Source organism: Bombyx mandarina, chromosome A1 (assembly GCF_030267445.1).
Source record: "Bombyx mandarina strain Sakado chromosome A1, ASM3026744v2".
Taxonomy (NCBI): domain Eukaryota; kingdom Metazoa; phylum Arthropoda; class Insecta; order Lepidoptera; family Bombycidae; genus Bombyx; species Bombyx mandarina.
In genome coordinates this window covers 23475155-23498596 of record NC_143234.1, presented here as the reverse complement: position 1 = coordinate 23498596, position 23442 = coordinate 23475155, and the positions used below count along the sequence as shown (strand labels likewise).

The following is a 23442-nucleotide window of genomic DNA, read 5'->3' as shown; positions in this document are numbered from 1 at the left end:
GGTATGCAACAAAACATATTAATATGAAGCATTCCCGGGGGCTTACCGCCGGACGCCCTGACATTAGCCTCGCCCGTCTCGCGGCGCGTCGAGGGGGCGCGGATCAAAGCTATTAAAAGGAATAATATCGTTTGTTGACGAGACGGAAACCGACAGACGTCTCGTATACAATTGCGACTTCGTCCCATCAAACGCTTCTAATTTTTATTTTTCTTTAACATTGACTAACTTTTTTATTTATTGCTTAGATGGGTAGACCAGCTCCCAGCCCGCCTGGTGTTAAGTGGTTACTGGAGCCCATAGACATCTACAAGGTAAATGCGCCACCCACCTCGAGATATAAGTTCTAAGATCTCAAGTATAGTTACAACGGCTGTCCCACCCTTCAAACCGAAACGCATTACTGCTGCGCGATAGAAATAGGCAGGGTGGTAGTACCTACCCGTGCGGACTCACAAGAGGTCCTACCACTAGTAACTGGTAGGTACTGGTTGAGATCTTGAATATACTAGGCTGCACTAAAAGTATCGTGAATGGAATATTTCCACTGTTCCTGTCATTAAAATCTTTTTAATTGAAAACTCCTTGGTTTTAAAAATCGAATACCATTTATTTATTTAAAAAAAGATTCTCGGTCTTGTCACGAGGTTTTGTCAAACTTGTTTAGTCGTTGAGAAAATGGAATTAACTCGAGAAAATTCAAGACTTTCGAAGTGGTTTAACACAAAAACAGTGTGTTGACCGGATGATTTCTGCATTTGGTGATGAAGCTCCATCCAAAACCACAATTTATCGCTGGTTTGCTGAGTTTCAACGTGGACGTGTCAAGCTCAGTGATGATCCCCGTCTTCTTCTTCTCCATCGCTCCCTCATTGCTGAGGATCGTGACTCCGTTTTAGCTTGTCTACTGTCGATCCCCGTCAAGGTCGTCCAAAAACTGCAGTCACCCAAGAAAACGTTGATGCTGTGCGTAAACTGATTGAGGAAGATCGACATGTGACATACCGCGAAATTCAGGCAACTTTAGACATTGGCATGAATCAAATACAAATAATCTTGCATGAACAATTAGGTTTAATAAAGTTGTTTTCCCGATGGATACCGCGTTCGCTCTGTGAAGAGCAAAAAGCGGCTCGCGTTACTTGGTGCGTCAGAACTCTCGAAAGATTCCACGCAGGATCCTCAAATGCTGTATACAACAGTGTATCAGGTGACGAATCCTGGATATACGCGTACGAAACCGAAACAAAAAACCAGTCACGAGTTTGGGTGTTCGAAAATGAGTTAAAGCCAACAAAAATTGTTCGTTCACGGAGTGTTGCAAAAAAAATGGTGGCCACGTTTGTCTCCAAAACCGGCCATGTTACGACTATTCCTCTTGAGGGACAAAGAACGGTTAATGCAGAATGGTATGCTAGCATTTGTTTGCCACAGGTCGTTTCTGAACTCCGTAAAGAGAACTGCAACCGCCGCATCATCCTCCATCACGACAATGCGAGTTCTCACACCGCGCACAGAAAAAAAGAGTTTTTAGAGCAAGAAAACATAGAATTATTAGACCATCCGCCGTACAGCCCCGACCTAAGCCCTAATGATTTCTATACTTTCCCTAAAATAAAGAATAAATTGCGTGGACAGAAATTTTCATCACCTGAAGAAGCTGTGGACGCCTACAGAACGGCCATTTTGGAGACCCCAACTTCCGAATGGAATGGTTGCTTCAATGATTGGTTCCATCGTATGGAAAAATGTGTCAAATTTCGCGGAGAATACTTCGAAAAGCAATAAATACATTTTTAAATAGTAATGTTGTGTCACTTCGTTAATTCCCGAAATTTTCAGTGCCGCCCTCGTATTATATCAATTTAAAATCGCTGCCTACTTCAGATTTGTTTCAAAGAATAATGATAATTTGGGTTAGTGCATATATAAATGAACGTTCGTATTTCAAAAACGTATTACTCAACAGATTTGAAAATTATGGTGGAGATCGTCCTCTTAAATTTTGCTGAGTACGGATGTGCAAGTGGCACTGCAGCCAGACGGTCTGTCGCGGCGAACAATAGAGAGGGGATGGAGTGCTCTGTGCTCGAGTCTCGGTCATGTCTGTCTCTATACAGAAAAGGGACACCCACGCTTTGTAATTACATAGTTCTTATTGCCCTGATACCACAATATATAAATACACTAGCTTTTGCCCGCGACTTCGTCCGCGTGGAATAGTTGCCAATAATGCTTTATTTTAGAACAGATTTGGTTAGCAAAAAAAACATTATAGTGAGCCAACCTTAACGTATAGATATATGCTGTCGCGGACTTTTTTAGATCTTTTAAAGGGGAACAATTCTGTCATACATTATTTTAGCGAAATTTTAACCGTTTCTGCAGCGCAAGCAGCGGAGGCTCTCAAAAGGGAAAAAACCGGATTTTGATACATTCTTTATTGGTGCTCCGCTTGTATTGGTCTTAGCCTGATGTTATATAGCCTTCCTCAATAAATGGGCTATCTAACCATGGGACCAGTAGTTCCTGAGATTAGCGCATTTAAACAAACAAACTCTTCAGCTTATAAATAAATAATAAATACATATATCAAACAAAGATTTAAAATGTTCGATAATGTAGCGCGTCACTCGACTTAAACACTTATATAAATATTTATTTTTAAAATACCGACACAACATTTTTACGTCGTCACCGAGGTCATGCTCCTCAATTAATAATTCAAAAACATTTGTTGTTTATTTGTTAATGTAATTACAATATGTATTCCGGAGCAGAGTGAAACATGTGCCTTCAGTGAAGTCATACGATTGCACAGCTGAGCCGGCCCCTTGTTTTTCAGCCTTCGCTAGTTGGCATGAAAGCAACCGTAATTATAATTTATTCCTCTACAGCCATTGTTTCATATACTTTGCCTTTATAATTTTTTTATGTCAAGAGCGTATTTATTAAACAGCTGTACTTACAAATAAGAACCTGACTATAGGAAAATAGAAGTCCGTGTGCACTCATCACTGGAATGTACGTAGTTATTACTCCCTCGTTTTATGCTAACCTAGTACTTTTAAATTTCAAATGATACTAAGTTATAAAAATAAATCTAAATCTGTACGTAAAGGATGAACAAGCGAACGTACTTTCCCCGTTTCTAATAATTATTTTAAAGCACGTACAAGCTTATGATCATTTATAGTTGATATTACGACGATATTTATAAAAGCGACTACATGCATGCACATGACGTGATATTAAAAAAATATAAACAGACCAAATTAGAAACAAGACGGAATTCAAAACATCCATTTTAGGTCAAACGTTGCACCAAACATCAGTCAGCACGTTAAACGCACAAGATCAAAGAATTACTTTCTTTCAAACATGGATTCCTGGTAACTTCTGTTATCATGTATGAAATATAGGAAGTATTTTTTTCTCTTTCGTGTTTGTTAATTTTGTGTAGGTATGTACGACAGAAACGGGTTATTGTGTCCTATGGTTTGTTATTCCCATGAAATAGTCGTAAAAACGTCGCAGAGAGGGGTGGCCAGGACAATATTGCGGCATATTTACAATACCGCTTACACGCTTGTCTAGACATGGCGAGCATACTTGTATTACCTTGCTATTTTAATCTAAAAAGAGATTGAGTACATAGTACTATGAAATTTTAATGTGTCCATTTGATAATGTCGTCTTTGTACTTAATTATACTATATTCATGTTAATTAGTCCTTTCAATACTTTGAAAGAACTAACGGGTGTCTCAGAATGTTTTTCGTTTTTAGCTGTGAAATAAAAAACAACAATATTTATTCTTTAAACAACAATATTCGATTTATTTATAATCTTCGGAAATACGATCACGTATCTTCTTATCGCTCCCAACTCAAATGGCTCCCCATTCGTCAACGCCGTAGCTTGCGTGCTCTCAGTACTCTTTACTCTTTGTTGCACTCCCCAAATCCACCTGCTTATTTAACTAATTCCTTTCAATACTTAGGGTCTGACCACAGCCGAAATCTTCGTTCATCTCACAATCTTCTTCTTCGCTGTCCTCCACATAGTTCTGACTTTTTACATTCTTCATTCACAATTCAGTCTATTCTTCTATGGAATGCGCTCCCACTCAAAATAAGGTCGGCCACTACACGTGAAGCGTTTAAGACGAAGGTTCGAGAACTGTTTCTCAGAGAGTTAGCAGAGTCATCTAATTGATAATATTTGTTTATATATGTTTTTATATGTATATATTTATATATATCTATATATTTATGTATATGTATTTATTTAAGTACTATGTATTATGTATGTTATATATACACATAATATATGTTTAAGTAATATCCCCTTCACACTACACCTACCAAGCTTCATCTCTGCACTCCCCTAAGGTAGACTGTTAGAGAATGCCTATGGCATTAAGTCCGCCTTTATACTTTCTAGTATAAGAAGTTATAAATAAATAAATAAATAAATTTATTAAAACTCGTTTCATTTATTGTTAAATTAAAAAGTAGTTCTTGAAGTTTATTTATGGAAAACAACCGTTTGCAAATGCGCACCATTCACTTGCTCACACACATTTAACCTGGAGCTAAACTTTTCAATCACTCGCTGGAGCATCGCTCTTGGAATAAGAGTTGATTTCTTCTGTGATTATTTGCTTCAAAGTATTCGGGTTGGATGGCAATGGATTGTAAACTTGACTTTTTAGGTAGTCCCATAAGAAAAATAAGCAGGCGTTAAATCAGGGCTCCTCGGTGGCCAGTTGATGTCTCCTCGGCGACTTATTTCTCTTCCAGGGAATAAATCTTGAAGAGCAGCTAATGAGCCATTTGTAACATGAGAAGTGGCTCCATCTTGCTGGAAAAAGGTGTTGTAGCCATACTGGTTTTGCATTTCTGTAGCCAAAAAAAGTCCGGATCATATGGCAGTATCGAGTAGTTAATTCAATAACGAAAAAAAATCTGAAAAACCCTTTAGTTTGTATGTCGGGGTTTATCTGTTGCTCTTTGGTAACTCGCGTATTACACGTCATCTTCTTTTATCTCGTTCGCCGGATCCTATACACCCTTATCCCAATTCAATTGCTACTTTGACTATATATCAAACCAATTCGTAAGCAATTCTGAGCAATTGTAACAGTACACATTTTTAAACAAACAATAAAGAAGTAGCTTACTAAAGTGGCCTTCAAACTCTTTAGTAAGACAAAGATTGATTGTATTTTCTTATATGTACCTAATTAATACATAGTAAGTATTGAGGTCAGAGCCTAAAGCACTGTTGATTGAAGAAGTAAACTTTGTAAATGAGTATGACATCAGCCACATCACAATGTTTTAAGTTTCAGTGCGCTAGTCATGTTTCTTTAATTGCTGCTACCCTGCTCCTTGCCGGGGTCAAATGTATGATTTATTGTACCCACAGACGACCTAAGTCTTAGTTTCAATTGCCACACTAAACTGCTCCAGTTATATTACTTATTATACCTACCAATAACAATTAGTTTTGCAGAGCAGTTATCACTAGTGGGACCATTTTTTGTGCCATATTATTTATTCTGAAAGCTTAAAACTACATTTTGATTATTTTTTTACCCTAGCAGGCAGACGAGCTTATGGCCCACCTGATGGTGAGTGGTTACCGTCGCCCATGGACTTCAGCAATGCCACGGACAGAGCCAAGCCGCTGCCTGCTGTTAAGTACTCTCCACAAAAGCCTGGTTTGAAGAAGAACGCTCGGGAAAAACCGTGGAGGGGAGCTCATTCTAAAGCCGGATGGTACGTTGCAAAAAAGATCTCTGGAAGCGCACTGTGGAAGAACGCAGTGGTTCTAGGTAGTATGAATGAACTCTACTTCGGTGGCGGGCGGTGCGGTGGTAAAAACGAGATGATGGGATTATCTCAAACAATACCTCAGAGCATTGGATGAAACAACTGCCTATTAAGAGTATATGAAAGTATTAGTAAGAGAGTAGAATATTTTAGACATGTGTTTTACAAAAGACATGTTACATAACGTGAGAGCATTTCGGTGGCCCTTAAAACTTAAAAGGGTCGTTATCTGTTACCCAAGTCAAATGTTTAAACAAAAACCAATAAAGTTATTTAAAGTACGGTATTAAACGATGACCTTTGATCTCTGGGTAATAGATAGATAAGTTTGTTTATTGTTAGAAGATATTTATAATTGTCTGAAAAAATATATATCTTGTTATATAACTAAACTCTTAATTGCGCCATGTATGTAGCGGACAGTTTCTTGCTTATATTTTGGGTTTGTGAGGAGGAAGATTTTGCAATAAAAAAATTAAGAAGCGCATCTCGTAGCTGACAGTTTATTGACAACCACAGACAAAATAAAAGAAAAACTTATAGAAATACATAATATGACAATTGTTTCTTTGCAATTAAACTTTTTACGGGCGCGTTCCGAACACGCTATATATATTTGTCGTTATGTGGTTCCTACAGCCTACATCACGATGTAAATGCCGCCACCCACCAAGCGACATCTAATCGAATTTTCTCTTATACTGTGGCTGTCCACTCTTCAGACCAGGATGCACGACTGCTTAAGAACAGAACCGACAAGGCGGTACTCACCGACGAGAGCTCGCAGTATGCTGTATCAACACTAAGTGTCGGCGCACACGGGCCACCAGCCAGAACCACAAAACGCAGCCATCGACCTGTGTCCTGTTGTTTCTATACACTTCGCATGGACTCGCCGCACACTGTGTGTATACGTCGGTGGTCTCTACACGCCACAATCGCCACTGCTCGCCTCTAGTGGTCGGCTCGGCCACAAAACGCGGACACAAGCCACTCGCGCGACTATACACCCCCTCTCTCCCTTCATTTTTTGGTGGAGTCCATTATGATACTTTTTTTTTTGCTTAGATGGTTTGGACGAGCTCACAGCCCACCTGGTGTTAAGTGGCCACTGGAGCCCATAGACATGCACAACGTAAATGCGGCACCCATCTTGAGATATAGTTCTAAGATCTCAGTATAGTTACAACGGCTGCCCCACCCTTCAAACCGAAACGCATTGCTGCTTCACGGCAGAAGGTAGTTGGGGTGGTGGTACCTACCCGTATAGACTTACAAGAGGTCCTACCACCAAGCAAGCACGCGTTAAAAAAGTAGCGGCCACCGACTGCAACATGGAACACAAGTGGCTGTCGCGCGCGTCAGCTTCTTTTGTAGCCCCTTCTGGCTTCAAGTGGCGTCGATTGTGGATGTGGCTAGTGGCCCGTGTGCGGCAAACCTAAGCTCTAGTAAACTCATATCGTTTTCGCTCATTACATGTTAACGACTATTATTCACAAAGTGTGTTTCTAAACTATTACAACTATTTAGTAGCTGATGATGGTAATTACACTAAGGAGGTAGACGAACAAGTTTAAATGGACATTAACATTGTCAAAAACAAATATCAATTAGATGCCCGTTGTTAGCTTGGACCACTTATTCAATTGTGCGAAGTGGATTTTGATGAGATGTCGCATCTGCACTATCTTCCATCTTATTTTAGCTGTTGTGCTAATTATAATAAACATGTAAATTCTGGTGATGCTCCACTGCTAAAAACATCGACTTTGTTGGAACTACTAGCGTGCCATCTATCGTACGTACATTGTACCATAAACTCCCTCACTCACGAATAAATGGCTTAAGAACGCCTAGAGGACAAACATTCATTGCTTCATAATATTTGTAGATAATACTTAATAAATAACAAAACAAGTTAATTTTAATTTGAAAGTTTTCGTTTTCTGATAAGTATTATTGATTGTCCAAATTTAGGAATAAATTCATCATATCTTCTCTTTGAATTTCGGGGGTGAGGGAGCTCGTACTGCGGATATTACATCTCTGTCTAACTTTAGAGCCTTCGAATTGGTGGGAGTGCGAGGCGAGAGATTGATTCACATGGGTTGCAGATGCTGTGCATGATGTATGCGGTAGTGAGACATTCATAAATTTTTTACTATGTGTTGCTGAAATAATGTTAAAATTATGGTTTTCCATGGCCGGAGATTCCACAAATATAACACGGATGCCACCGCCCACCAATAAAGTCATCCAGGATCTATTATCAATAGTAGTTCAAACAAAATTCCAGTTGGAAACCGTTCGCTACTATGCATCCTGATTATCTTGTTTACGGAGCTTTTAGACTCTTCAAGCACCGGTCGCCGCCTTCGTCGATTTCGTCTATTACGATATACAGTTCGGCGTGCGAATTAGCCCATTGACACGAGCGACCGGATCTTCTCAGTGGGTCGCAATTCCGATCCGGTAGTAAATTCTGTGGAGCAATGTTTTTGCTAGTTTGCAAATTTTCTCAAATTGATCCCGTCAGCTTACCTACCAGTACCTACAGTTGGTACAGGTTCTTAGGTTACCACCGATTAGTTAGAAAAAATAAATCTTGTTTACTTATGTGAAAATTAAATCAGTTGCACTTTAATGATATATAGTTTGAAATTATATGATAGTAAATGGTAGCATTAGTAAGCTCATTGTACTATTTAAATGCAGAACGAATCCCGAGCAATTTGGCCTCAAAATCTGAACTTGACCTTATGCATAATACCGTCCAGTCTCTAATACTGGTATTGAGGTAGTATAACTTTAAGGAATTTTCTTCTATTGTTGACCAACAGTATGAATTAATTGCTGTCAGGTAGTAGCTACGCCTAGGAGAGAATCTTATGTGATTCTAACTTATGTATACCGCAGCATGCATGATAATAATAAGAACGCCCAAATCTCGGACGACAGACCTCTATACTAATATTATAAAGAGGAAAGATTTGTTTGTTTGTTTGTATTGAATAGGCTCCGAAACTACTGAACCGATTTGAATAATTACTTCACTGTTTGGAAGCTACACTATTCCCGAGTGACATAAGCTATAATCTTTTTTGAAAAAAATTAGTGATCTTTACTAAAACTCCGATAATGCAACCCAAGGTGTAAAAAAATTACCGAAAATATTCTTTACATCGCGTGCCCTGCGAAAACGATTGATGATAGAATAAAATAATGTACTACGACTTTGTAGAACACATTATTATTTACAAAAAGTGTCGCGACAGCATAAATGTCTAACGATTGTAGTTATGCCGCAATAAGTGTTCTTTTATTTAAAAAAATAAAACAACGTCAGATATCGTTGAAAAAGACCCAAGCGGAGCCGGGGCGGGCCGCTAGTATTTAATAGAGATATTGATTCCTTACCGGGAATAGAAACCGTGTGTGTCACCAGTTACATTAATGAGGTGATCAGTATGACTAGCGGTAATACCGTTCAGCATTGAACATAATTATTTTTCTTCTGCTTGTTGTCTCTTCGTCACGGGAGATAGTTTATTTAGATATTTTACATAACAACAAATTAGTAATTTGTTCTCAGGGTATATTAAAGTGTGTCTTATTCTACTGTAATTATTGTAGTGATAGTTTCATTTAAATTCTTAAGCCTTATTTCTGCCGTCACCAATTAAAAAAAACGCATTCAACGTAACAGTGAGTAAAACTTCTTTCAAGTTTGGACTTCATATTTTGCTCTTTTATGAGAAAAAAACCAAAGTAGTTATTATTATTATTTTGATTTGCAAAATTCGATTGGCAGCTTTTTATATAAGCTCCGAGTCTAAAGCTTACGAATATTACGTCGATGCTACAGCCAGCTTATTGTTCGCTTGGGCACGTTGCCGACGGGCCGACGGTCTGGAGTCTGGGCCAGTCGCGGCTGAACGATCGCCCGGAGTGCGCGTCGTCAACTAAAGCAAATTTAATATTTCGTGGTTGGTGAAGTTTAATTATTATCTGAATCAATAAATCAGTGCTGATAATAGTATTCATGGAACATATTTATGGTAAGTTTAATTTATTATTTTGCGTAAAACTGTGTATCTGTTGTCTGACACGCGTTTGATGCTTTTTTCGGTAATGTTCTATGTAAGGGATTCTAGGTTTGTTATTGTATTTTAATCTAATAAGATCACTTGTTCTTAAATTAGCGTTTCGACTGATGACACTGAGACTAAGATATTATGTTAGTATTATTTGATGAACTAATTAGGATACAAGTTTATTTTCTCTCTCGTGTTTCTCACTCGTGTGTACATAATGCAAGTGCAGTTATACTCCAGGATTATACTTAAATAAGTAACTTGTATTATTTCTCACAAATAACTAAATGTTTCGATGATGAAGAAGCAAGATGCGACCGCGCCCGATATCCGTGTATGATTCCCGACTTCTCCAAAGAAACTGGGAATCTTATTTATTTAATATAAAACATAACATTTTTGGAAAGAAAAGTTATGTGTAAATAAAAAAGAGACTCAAAAGCTTCTAGGTTAGGGGATCTTAATAATAACAGTTTGATCCATACCTTGGAAGGCGGGTGGGTACGCGACTCTGTAGATACCTTCTGTCTGAAATCCTATGTTTATATACATTTTTATTTATTTATCCTATCAACGAGCCTATCATCTCATCTCCTGGTGGTAAAGTAAAGGTAACTCGAGAGAAAGCTAATTAGTATTGGATCCCGCAACACAATCAGACAGTGTAGGCATATAGGGGTTGTGTTGTCTTTAATATCGTCGCATATCGCAGCTGTCAGGTAATAAAAAGAACATCTTGTGAAGTCATCTTGAACTAAAGGATAAGAGGCCGTGCCGTACTCGTATCGAGCAATCCCGCGGGCAGCTTTTTTTTTTTGGTCATTGGGAAATCGCCGGACTGCCACCCTCCACTGGGGATGGCGGGCGGGGTATGTCAGAGTCGAACCGACTAAATCCTCCTGTCGCTTAACAACCAACGTCCAAGCCTCGCATGAGACAGAACTCATGAAAAGGCAAAGGGGGAGAGTGAAATGTTTAGTGCAGAGCACATGTTGCGGGTTTGATTTTTATTACACGATGTTATTTATTCCTTCATCGTGGAAGTCAATCGTGAACATTTGTTAAGTACGTATTTCAGCGGGAATCGAACACCGGTGCATCGCTAGATACGTATGTACCGGACGTTCTATCCTTTAAGCCACGCAGACTTCAAAACCGTTGGGTGGGGCAACCGCTTTACTGTAAAACTGAAAGAACAATGGCAGCTTTCTATACAACATTTTACCTGATATCTATTTGAGGCGTCTTGAAACAAAAAAATACTAAAACGATAGGAATAACATAGCTTAAGCTTAATCAGAAATATTTTTGGTATTAGAAAGTCACAAAAAAAAGATATCAACGTGTTTACTTTATAATTTGAGGTTATCTATCAATAAGAGATGTCTCTGATTTTTGTAGGCACGGACTATAACAAATTGAAAAAATAAGTAAACGATATGTTTAAATAACATTTTTAGTTTCATTATCATAGATGAACCAAGGATACACCTCTAATAGTACTCGAGTAGGTACCCTTAGCAATTGCAGAGCTACCTAGGTACATATACATATTATATAGTGTGTTCTTTCTTCTTTGTAAATGTGTAAAAATGTGTGTCAGAGATAGGTACTTTTAACCTTTTGAACGAATTAGTCACATATTTGCGACAAACGAAGGCTTGCAAAGCTAATTTACTATACCTAGTAGAATTATTTTGTCCATGCAGTTTGGGACGTTTGGGTCATAAAAAATCGGAGCGGTGAAGCGAGTATTTCCCTCTCTCTTCCACTCACGAGCCTTATGGACGGGCACAGTGATGCGCATTATGTCAGTTGTCATACTGTAAAAATCATTTCATCTGCAGTGCTGCCATTACTATTACATATTTAGTTATTTAATTAAGTACTAATTGTAACAAAGGATAATTAATATTATTATTTTCATTTTAAATACTGAATATTATTAATTATCAAAAAATATTGCTTTTTTGTGCCAATAGTATAAATGCCATCCTTTACAAATGTATTAAACCGGAAGTACACAAAAATCGAATTAAAAGCTTATTAAATTAACATTTTTTTGTGGCTTTGCCACGTAAATCTAACATCGTATAAAAAACTAGCAAATAAAATGATGAAGTTTCATTTATGTCTTAATCTTAGACGCCTTTTAAAACATTCAGGTAAAAAATTGCCATTGTTCTTTGGGGATTCATGTAACAAAACGGGCCGTGGCATAAGGTGGTGCCCATTTAACAGCACGTGGGCCGTGGGCTCGTCCCTCCATCTAAGCAATAAAAAAATCAGTTCTCTGCGCACGCTGCGGTACAGCGGAGATCAAGGTTACATGTTATCGCATACTTATAGGAAAGGAAAACGGTTTTCTCAACGTCTCCGATAAGCGCTATCAGTAGCTCTACACCGTGACGTGCGCGCCTAGATAAGCGCGAGATATATTTCACTTTCTTTGTTTACTTCTATTTTTTTTACTTTAATTTCTGCGCTATTGTTTGTGTAGGGTTGATTTTGATAATTATCACTAGATATTCCCTTTATGCGCCTTTCTTCTCCTTTATTGAGGTTGATATTTAAGGATTCATTAAATCGCTATTAATCCTGTATCATCCGTCTCTAGTATAAGACTCTCACACGTCGTAGTGACTATTTTCAGGCTCGGAATTGACGTCTATTACTTCAGAATTTATGACATAATAATAAGGAAATAATAAAATTTAAAAATACGCTTTTAATGTTTAATGATGCAACTTGTAATGGGTTACCGTCCTTAGGATAATTAGTTCTAATTGGTCTTCTATTAATCGCGACTTCTATCATTGATAGAACGAAGGCGAACGGCGAGCGTCATATTTTTTTTTTTTATTGTTTAGATGGGTGGACCAGCTCACAACCCACCTGGTGTTAAGTGGTTGCTGGAGCCTATAAACATCTACGACGTAAATGCGCAACCCACCTTGAGATATAGGTTCTAGGGTCTCAAGTATAGTTACAACGGCTGCCCCACCCTTCAAACCGAAACGCATTACTGCTTCACGGCAGAAATAGGCTTGTGGTACCCACCCGTGCGGACTCACAAGAGGACCTACCACCAGTAAGTTCGGAACCGGTGACCGCTTATGATCAGTGTACGCTATGAACTCGGCTGTGCATACATTAAGCTCTAATACAAACATATAAAACTAAGAAATCTTATAATATGTAAGTATTATCTCACGTTTCCAGGAACTTTTTTTTGTTATTGGCTTTATAGGCAGCGTACGGCCCTCCTGATGGTAAGTGGTTACCGTCGCCCATGGACTTCAGCAATGCCAGGAGCAGAGCCAAGCCGCTGCCTACCGAACTGTTAACGATTGTATCGAGATATCGGAAAATACTGAGAGTTTGTTTTAAAATTAATTTAAGGATTGTATTTAGTAGTACTGTTGAATAAGGAGGTCTCGAAACGACCAGTCATCCATAGTGAACATAACAGACTAGGTATATTATTAATCAATATTATTGAAGAGGTGCTAAGACCGAGCGATATTAAATAAATCAAAACACCATACTTTTACTGCAGTACGTTGCTAATACTCTAGTACAATATTTGAGGCCTATTTTTAGAACTACGAAAAGTTTTACATGTTACGTACTGGACAGTTTTAAAATGTTTCGGAATACTTTCCAGTTCAATCCTAAATCTAGTTCAATCCTAAGCTCTGACTAGTTTTTTGAGTTACACATAAAATATAATGGTTTGACAAATATCATTTAAAAAAATAAAAAGGACGTATCAAAAAATGTTGATTTCACCATTCAGTATCAAGGCATCAAGATGATTTTCAATTCTCTCTTACAGCGACACACCGAGTCGATACAGGCAATGCGTTTTATAATGATCAGCCGTTGGTATTGTTTCGTCGGCATCAATCGGCACCGCCCCGTTACGTGTTGTTGGTGAACAATAACGTCTTTGTAAGGGCTTTTTGTTTCAACATTATCGCTTCTTAAATATGCCCGGTACACGGCGGTACATGATGTAGGACGTGTGTGTGTGTGCCACTGGACATTTTGTTTTGGAATCGACGACGTGCGCTAAAAACGATTCATGATTTGACCCCAACAGCTCGTGATACTCGCAGTAATTATGACAATTGTACGTGGATCTTAATGCCGGCAGCAATTAGTACAATAATTTTGCATAAACAATTACAATATCAAAATTCCTGTGTTTTTTCGGGTCCTTATAGTCTTATAGTGTGCATATGTGCAACCTTACGGCGCAGCCTCCACTCTTCAAAGCGAAAAGCATAACTGCTTCGCTGTAGAAAAAGGCGGGATAGTGATACCTTACGTGGGCTTGGGTTCACAAGACGCCCAGTCACCATTAGGTATGTTTGAATCCGGCAATTTTAGTTTATTACCAAGAATCTTCTTTTCCGTTACGTTGTGAAGTTGTTTTTCAAAGTGTATGTTAATGTGACTCGCTGTAATTCATCTAGTGAATTTCATTTGCGCCGTACATGTTTTGTCAATGGAACATTCCACATTTGAGTAATTTGGTGTCAGACTACACTTGTATGATGCAAGAGCAAAAGGTCCATAAACAATTAGTGCGGTGCAGGAGCCGCCCACGTCACCGCGGTGTAGTCGTCATTACGATCTACGAAGTCCACTATCTATAGTAAGAATATCATTGTTTAAAATTGTCCGGGGAGGCGGTTAGTTGTCATAATCCAGTACTGCATCTCTGATGTTGGAAGGTTGTTCCACTCTTAATTTTTTTTTGTTTAATTCCTACCAACATAAACCCATTTGATTCTAAACATGCGCAGTACATAAACTGCAACCTTAATACCGTCGCCCGACTGTTTCAATTATTGGGGAGTCCAGAAATAACCAGTTTAGTTAGTGGTTCCCTGGTCTTTTTTGTCGCTCGTATAACCCATCACCTGGGGATTCATAACACTTCACATACTGAAGATGTGACTGAAATAATTCATTGAAGTCATAATAAAAATAACTCGAACTGGATCATGTGATTGCAATAAGAGAGTAGAAAACGTTGAAATGTGGCCATTCACCCGAGTTGAGTCCAGTACAGCATACATGAAGGTCTGCGTTCAGTCGTAAAACTATCATTAAGCGGGTAATATGACCGCCTGTCGTTGAAGTCATGAAAAAAGTAAGAAACAGAACACGCGTTTAATGAAATAGTATCGAAGGGATCTATAATCGATTTCAGTTTGTGTCGATATAATATAAGCGAGGTGTCGAAATATTGATAGAACGAGGTCGCTCGGAATCGGTTCAGTCTGACCTCCTTGTAATCACTAATTGTTTTACGAATAATCGATTTTCTTTCAATTTCGATTGCCCGTGACTGCGTCTGTGGTTTTAATGATGCTTGAGAAATGCGGTAAATTTAAATTACTTTAACAAAGTATGCGCTAACTTTTAGTGGTCAAGCTGAGTAGGTCTGAAACGCAGGCGTGGTGCAGATTTTAATTGTAATGGTAACATTAATACATAAGATGAGATAAGATGTACATAAGATAAGATTTATTAAAATGTTTTTATGAGCATGTTCTAAGTAAATAAGTATACTGCGTGTTTGTCACTGAACTCCTATATATCTGAACCGATTTTTATGCAATGTTTTATGTGTATTATGGATTATGGATTGGATTATGGATTTTTTACTGGTGGTAGGACCTCTTGTGAGTCCGCACGGGTAGGTTCCACCGCCCCGCCTATTTCTGCCGTGAAGCAGTAATGCGTTTCGGTTTGAAGGGTGGGGCAGCCGTTGTAACTATACTGAGACCTTAGAACTTATATCTCAAGGTGTGTGGCGCATTTACGTTGTAGATGTCTATGGGTTCCAGTAACCACTTAACACCAGGTGGGCTGTGAGCTCGTCCACACATCTAGGCAATAAAAAAAAATTAAAAAAAATACCCTGGATAGTTTAGAATTAAGATTAGAGCTGACAGGTCGCGCTAAAATCGGATATTAGGTTTTTTTTTGGTTAATTTCAATCAATTCAACCACATCTCTCCGGTAAATCGTTGCAATCGGATTCTAGATTTTGTTGTTTTGATAACAGGACCACCTCCGCCGGGCCCGCTGGATTATGTGCAAGACGGCCAAACACTAAAAACGGCTACAGACCAATTCAGTATCAAACCCGCAACGTTTCATGTATCGTATGGAAGGTCCGCCAGGTCGCGAAGTTGCTTCGTCGTATAACGGTAATGCGACCTTTCGCACTGAAAAAAGCGGTTGAGCCGCGACATATCGACAAATCCTACCTACACTGATGCAACCAACAAATTGATAAAAAATTTTTTTTTAATCAAACGTCTTAAAATAACTAATTTTTCGTTTTGTATTCTTTTCCTCTGTGATACCATACCGGTATTTGTAAGCTGACGTATGACACATTATTTAAGCAAAACGGCCGCTTACATATTTTTTATTTGTTACTAGCTGACCCGACAGACTTCGTATTGCCTCAATCGATAAATAAAAGACTGAAACTTTTGTATAAAATAAATTTAAAACAAACAAAAGGAATCCGTCCGACGGGGGACACATCAAAGGAAAAACAAAATTGTTATTTTTGTTTAATTCCGAGCATTTTCATATTTATTTACCTTTTAAACCTTTCCTGGACTTCCACAAATAATTCAAGACCAAAATTAGCCAAATCGGTCCAGCCGTTCTCGAGTTTTAGCGAGACTAACGAATAGCAATTCATTTTTATTATATAGATTTCTGAGATGCGTGTACGAGCCCACCTGGTGTTAAGTGGTTACTGGAACCCATAGACATCAACAACGTAAGTGCTGCCATCCACCTTGAGATATAAGTTCTAAGATCTCAGTATAGTTACAACGGTTGCCCTACTCTTCAAACCGAAACGCATTACTGCTTCACGGCAGAAATAGGCAGGGTAGGTACAGACCACACAAGACCCTACCACCGTTGCATCGCTAGATACGAATGCACCGGACGCCTTATCCTTTAGGCCACGACGACTTTACATAAATGTAAATCAAGTAAACAAAAATATATCCAGAAACTAAGAAAAGTCATGCTTGATTAAAAAATTGAAAACTTGCACATGTATATAACTCACCTATCTTTATGTCTGTACACCTTAGAAGCTCCCACGACGATTAACCACCGATTAAGAGTAAATTAATATCATAACTTCACAGCCATTCACCCGTATTTATTTACGGCATTCAATTTTATAGATCGACCGTAAATCAATCGTGGGAGCCAATAAAATGTGATACAGCATTACAATCAACACACCGTGCGCGGGTATTGGGTAATTTTAGACTATTACAACATTTCACATGTGAACTGTACGAATTAAAAAAAACCTTAATTGAGAACTAGTTTTTCTAATGCTGTAGCGACTGTGAATCGTGCAAACTTTATTATTGACTAAACTTCAGTCGCATGCCATTAACTAAATATTAAACACTCATTTACTGTTAAATAATGTGGTGATTATTAATGAGATCTATCTTCTGATAATGACATTAGTTTTATAATTATTAAACAAATGCTTAATTTCATTAGTTAATGTAATTGATTATGAACTTTATAGAGATCTGATAACATTTACGTGAATTGTAATGGTTATGACAATTACGATATTATACAGAACAGTATAGCGATAGTTTTAGTTTTCATTTTATTATAAAGCGTTCGTTTAGAACTGTATGAGGAGGGGAACGCTTAGCCACGGTTGCCTTCCCGCCGGTGTCCCGATGAGTAGGTTGTTTACATCGTAAGACATACATATGACTCGAAATCCTAATAGCAATAGTCATATGGATTATGTCAGAAAGAATCAGTAAACCACGGTCAACGTCAACGAATATGAACCGAAGTCAAACGGTAGAAGTTTCAATTATTTATCTTAAACTTCAGGCAGTAAAAAGTAAAGTTAGGGATACAACGTCTATCCACAACCTGCCTACAAAGAATATTGCGGTATTTTGGTCATGTTGCACGCAGGGATACCAGCAAATTGGAACGCCTTGTGGGGACCGGTAAAATAGAGGGAAAAAGGCCTAGGGGTAGAGGTCCCAAACGATGGTCGGACCAAATAGCGGAGGAACTGAGGGTACCTGTCAGCGACGCACTCCACCAAGCTACAAAACGGGATCGATGGAGACAACTGGTTGACGGAATCGGACGGAGTCACGATCCTCAGCAGTGAGGGGCCGATCGAAGAGAGAGAGAGAGAGAGAGGGATAAGAAAGGACGAAAGCAATGATCTGGTAACAAGAATTGGGGAACAACAACGTGAGTTAGAACAAACTTAGTTGCAGACGACCAAGATCACATACGTTCTCTGAGGAATAGCCCAATAGAGTGTAGGATAAACAATGTTAAAAGAGCTGACTGTTACAGATGTTTTACACTAAAACTGATAATGATTCTAGGTGTTAAATGAGCGAACGGATCGCGGTGTCCATCCGGCTCGGTAATGAGCTCCATCGCGGCTTTCATCTCGACAGTCGTAATATTTCATGCTCTCTGATCACCGAGTTTTCTAATAATCACAACAAATTATAGGTTTTTTCCCTCAAATATCAATTTTGAAGTGAAATGTTTTAAAGCAACTTTCAAAGGAATCCCTTCACGGTAGACGATTGAATTTGAATTGTTATTCTGTTGTGATCCAAAAGTCAAGAATTAGATAAGAATAAGGCAATAGACAATGTATCGAGGCTACAGGCTCAAGTCTTAATTTGGTGACAATTAAGTATATATATGTAGGTTTGAGTATCAAGTAACGCTTGACGGTTTCCAGTTTGAAAAAAAACACATAATCTTTTAATTCGTGGCGTCGTCTGCCTTTACTCTAATAATGAAGAGTTGAAAAGATAGGCACCACACATTGTTGCTTCAATTAGCGAAACAAATCTTTGGAACACAAAATGTGGGCCAATTAATTGTAGTTACGTAGTCGTTGAGGGTGTATTGTTACATAAACTATTCGATATTGTTACAGCTTACTTCGTTTTGCGAAGTATACCTACTTACCTATTCAAAGCAATGATATGCATTTCAGTTCAATATAATTACTACCATAAGGTGATTAGCGTTAATTTCACGCTGTAACTATTAATTCATTCATGGCTGGTAGTTTTCAATTTGAACAAGTAAATGTTGCCAGTACGATCGAATTAAAAATATACTTTTTACCGGAAAATTTCGCATCTATTTTCTATAAATGATAATTTGTTTTAAGGAGATACATTCCGATTGAGATTTCAATTTTTTTTTTTTTTTTTTATTGCTTAGACGTGTGGACGAGCTCATAGCCCACCTGGTGTTAAGTGGTCACTGGAGCCCATAGACATCTACTACGTAAATGCGCCACACACCTTGAGATATAAGTTCTAAGGTCTCAGTATAGTTACAACGGCTGCCCCACCCTTCAAACCGAAACGCATTACTGCTTCACGGCAGAAATAAGCGGGGCGGTGGTACCTACCCGTGCGGACTCACAAGAGGTCCTACCACCAGTAAAATATTTAAGTCGACTTGACTTGACAGCATTACCTAGTCTATGGCCAGGTGTTGCCGGAGACGGAGCTGATCTGCTTATCGAATTCTCTTGAAATAAAATACCTCGCGTATGAATACGCTGGATGTGTAAATACTACCGCGACGCAGTCATGGGTTCGGGTTTGAAGAGTGGGGTAGCCGTGATATAAACAATAAGACATCATTCTCTGATAGCCCATAAAACCAGGTGGACTTTGAGGTAAAAAACAATCTGTAGTAATAATGAGCAAAGACAATTATTGCAAGTACATATACAGAGCTTGTAAATTAATTGAAACTGTTATTAATATAGATTTATACAATACCAAGGTCAGTAGAAACCTTTTTCAAAAATGGAAAAAAAGGTTTTAAAGATGTTTATAACCAAGTGTGGGATATAGTGAACACTCGCTATCTCTGTCACACATCGGATTTTCAATGGAGATGACGTCATATAATTATACATATTTTGAAAACTACCCACAATATCAGATTGAAAGTTTCTCTCATTTACATTTGAACGAATTTTAGTATTGTACGAAAAAACATTTTGCTTTATAAAAAAGAGTGGGTAATCCGCGTTTTTGCATTTTATGCATAAACAAAAATGAGTTTCATAATGATAACATAACATTGTCTATGTTAATGATATGCTACGATTATAATATTTTTATATTATATTATTTTACGTTTTCACTCTCGACCGTCTGTCTGTCGACTGTCGACTGTTGACTCGCCGTCACGGTCAAGGAGATATAATAACGCGCATTCTCTGTTGATATTAAGCCCATCTATGAATCATTGTTAAACGATAGTTGGCCTGCTTACGTAATTTTAATTCTTCTATATTTTGAGATCAAAGTTAAAAATATCTTTTTTATGATATTCCTGATAGCTCGTGAATATTTTTGTAATCTGCAACATAAAAAAACGGAACGAAATTAAAACGAAATTTAACCAAAAATTTAACCTGAATGAATCTTAATAAAATAAAAGATGATGATTAGCATTGAGAGACGTTAGTTAGATAGTTTAGTAATACAAAAAAAAGCCTGAATCGGGAAACAGTATATGTACATACTCGTATGTGTATAATAATATATTATGCTATGCTATATAATGCTATGTTAATCACTAGTTAATTGAACTATTTTAAGATAAATATGAAAATAGTACCACATTTTTCAAAACCGACTAAACTTGTTAGGTTTCAGGCCTCGAGATTGGGCTTGAGTTTAAAATTTCATCCGGGCCACTGTGTAAATGTATAAATCAAATAAATCACCAAAGGATATTATTTGAAAAATCCTTTCTAAATCAAATAATTAAAATTATACCAAAATGCGGTTTGTTACTGCACGTTATTTAAATCTAAAAGTATTAATAATGTACAATTGAAAAAAATACACAACACTTTGATAGGTTCTATTTATTAATTGCTTAGATGGGTGGACGAGCTCACAGCCCACCTGGTGTTAAGTGGTTACTGGAGCCCATAGACATCTACAACGTAAATGCGCCACCCACCTTGAGATATAAGTTCTAAGGTCTCAAGTATAGTTACAACGACTGCCCCACCCTTCAAACCGAAACGCATTACTGCTTCACGGCAGAAATAGGTAGGGCGGTGGTACCTACCCGCGCGGACTCACAAGAGGTTCTACCACCCAAACCGCGGTACCACGGCGGCACAAGAGTATTTTAACGTGACGTATCTAACAATGCATCCGAATTCATGTTTCTTAGTTTTCGTTCGCTAATCAATTAACATATAAAATGTAGGTCGAAGCGTTCGCTTCCTATTAGTCTCTAGTTTTTATCTAATGGAATGTTCGTACAAAATCTTTATTTTACGTAATTCCATTATATTATATATTTTTAAAACAAATTTTACGTAATAGCGAGGATATGGCTATGAATTTAAATAAGATTATAATTAACGTTGTATTCTTCCGTTCGATTAGTTTATTTTAATGGAATTTAGATTTGATTCAATATAAAAATATAGAAGTTTGTTTCCGGAGGTAGGATTGTGTGCTGTACGGGGTAGGGAGTTTACGGCGCGGCTATTTCTGCCGCAAAACGAACTTGCGCTCCGGGACCGCGGCAAGCCTTGTTCCCGGGTCGCGGCCTGGCTTGTTATTTTCATTTGGTAAATCAAAGTAAGACGACTACAGGAGAAAGCCGATCCTCTAGCACTGCGTGTTGAGGTGATAACTTGTATTTCTAGACATTTCGAACTTGTTTATGCAAAGATATTAAGTATATTTTAATTTATCAATATTTGAATTTGTAAATTTTATCGGATGCGGATTACTAAAACAAAACAATTATAAATTTAGATCAGAAATAAACGATTACATAATTTTACTTTTCATTTGTCTCTTCCGGTATTTTTTTCTTGCTTAATTGGGTGGACGAGCTCACGGCCCATCTGGTGTTAAGTGGTTACCGGGGCCCGTAGACATCTGCAACGTAAATGCCGCCACCCACCTTGAGACATGAGTTCTAAGGTCTCATTTTTAACAGTATAACAGAATCTACCTTTACTGGTGGTAGGACTTCTTGTGAGTCCGCACGAGTAGGTACCACCGCCCTGCCTATTTCTGCCGTGAAGCAGTAATGCGTTTCGGTTTGAAGGGTGGGGCAGCAGTTGTAACTATACTTGAGACCTTAGAGCTTATATCTCAAGGTGGGTGGCGCATTTACGTTGTAGATGTCTATGGCCTCCAGTAACCACTTAACACCAAGTGGGCTGTGAGCTCGTCCATCCACATAAGCAATAAAAAATATATATTAGGGTATGTCCTGTACAGTAAAGTAATGAATGATTCATTTTGTTTCAGTTGCTTCGATATGACGAGTCGCGCCCGCTGAGGTCTGGTAAGTTTGGCTTTATCACTATAAAGTATAGTATAGTAACAATTGAATTTCGACATAGTACAAATTATTGTCAGCAGCAGTGATAATAATAATATGTTGATTGTACGCATGTCCGATTTGTAGTCATACTAATAGTCTGTTGTCGGTTACGAGAAAAAATGATTATGAATTGTTTGGCAACATTTTTGTGAGTCGTCTTGTTCTGAACTTCTTATCATGATTAGTTCATGAAAAAATCCTCTTAAATCTAAACGCGATTAAGGCAACAGATATACGGTGGAAGTACATGGGCCAAAAGTCCTGCCTCCGGATAGAAAGGAGGGGAGCTGACAATAGAGAGCTTCGGGTAGGATCTCTGCTGGACTATAATAACATTTAAAAATTGTCGTAAAACCCTTATAATAAGCCAAACATTGCTTTTGAATTACCATTGTACTATTCATATTATGTTTAGTGTATTTGTTAGTATGGTCACTGTATGAATTTTAAAACTGTCTTAACTTAATGATTAATATTAGCAAGATAACTTAGCTTAGAGCACTGTAGATGTTAGAGTCGATGAAAATACCACACTTCACTTTAGTGCAATCATACAATGTACTTTATAATCATCTTTGCATTAAATATGCAGGTACTAACCAAACGCAACGTCAAACCCGATAGTGGTGTTTTCATGAATATTATTTTATCATTTATGCAAATAAGCGATAGGATCTCAAAAAAACAGATTTTAAATTCGCATTACACATTAATCCGTAAATATCAAATAAAGATTTCTCGTGAAAAACAAAAGACGTATGTATTCTGCTTCAACCGAATGTGAAGTTTATCGGCTTATCTTCACTAGGAATGGTCTCTAGGGCCATTTTTGGTTTGTTGATGTACCGTTGCGACATTGCGACATTGCGAAGGATTACTGCACTCTTTACGACTGGCCATTTGTGAATAATATAATCGCATAACGGTACTTTCAACACCTTTGTGTTTATGTTCTCTTGGTACATTGTCACCTATTCAATTATCAGTTTGCGCTTCGCTCGAAAGGTTTAAGGAAGAATTACGAGTAT

The 23442-nt window shown here is 37.9% G+C and overlaps 1 protein-coding gene across 6 annotated transcripts in view; it reads left to right on the top strand.

Annotated features, from left to right (window-relative positions):
• Positions 1–23442, top strand: part of gas2 (growth arrest-specific protein 2) — an 84092-nt gene that overhangs the window by 20361 nt on the left and 40289 nt on the right. For 2 of the 6 annotated variants that reach the window (XM_028181118.2, XM_028181117.2), the window contains exon 2: positions 22339–22375. The gene's annotated coding sequence lies outside the window, so the exon portion shown is untranslated. Of the gene's footprint in view, positions 1–9713; positions 9899–22338; positions 22376–23442 lie in introns of those variants that run through there. The other 4 variants (XM_028181121.2, XM_028181120.2, XM_028181119.2 and 1 more) reach the window with 3 other exon arrangements.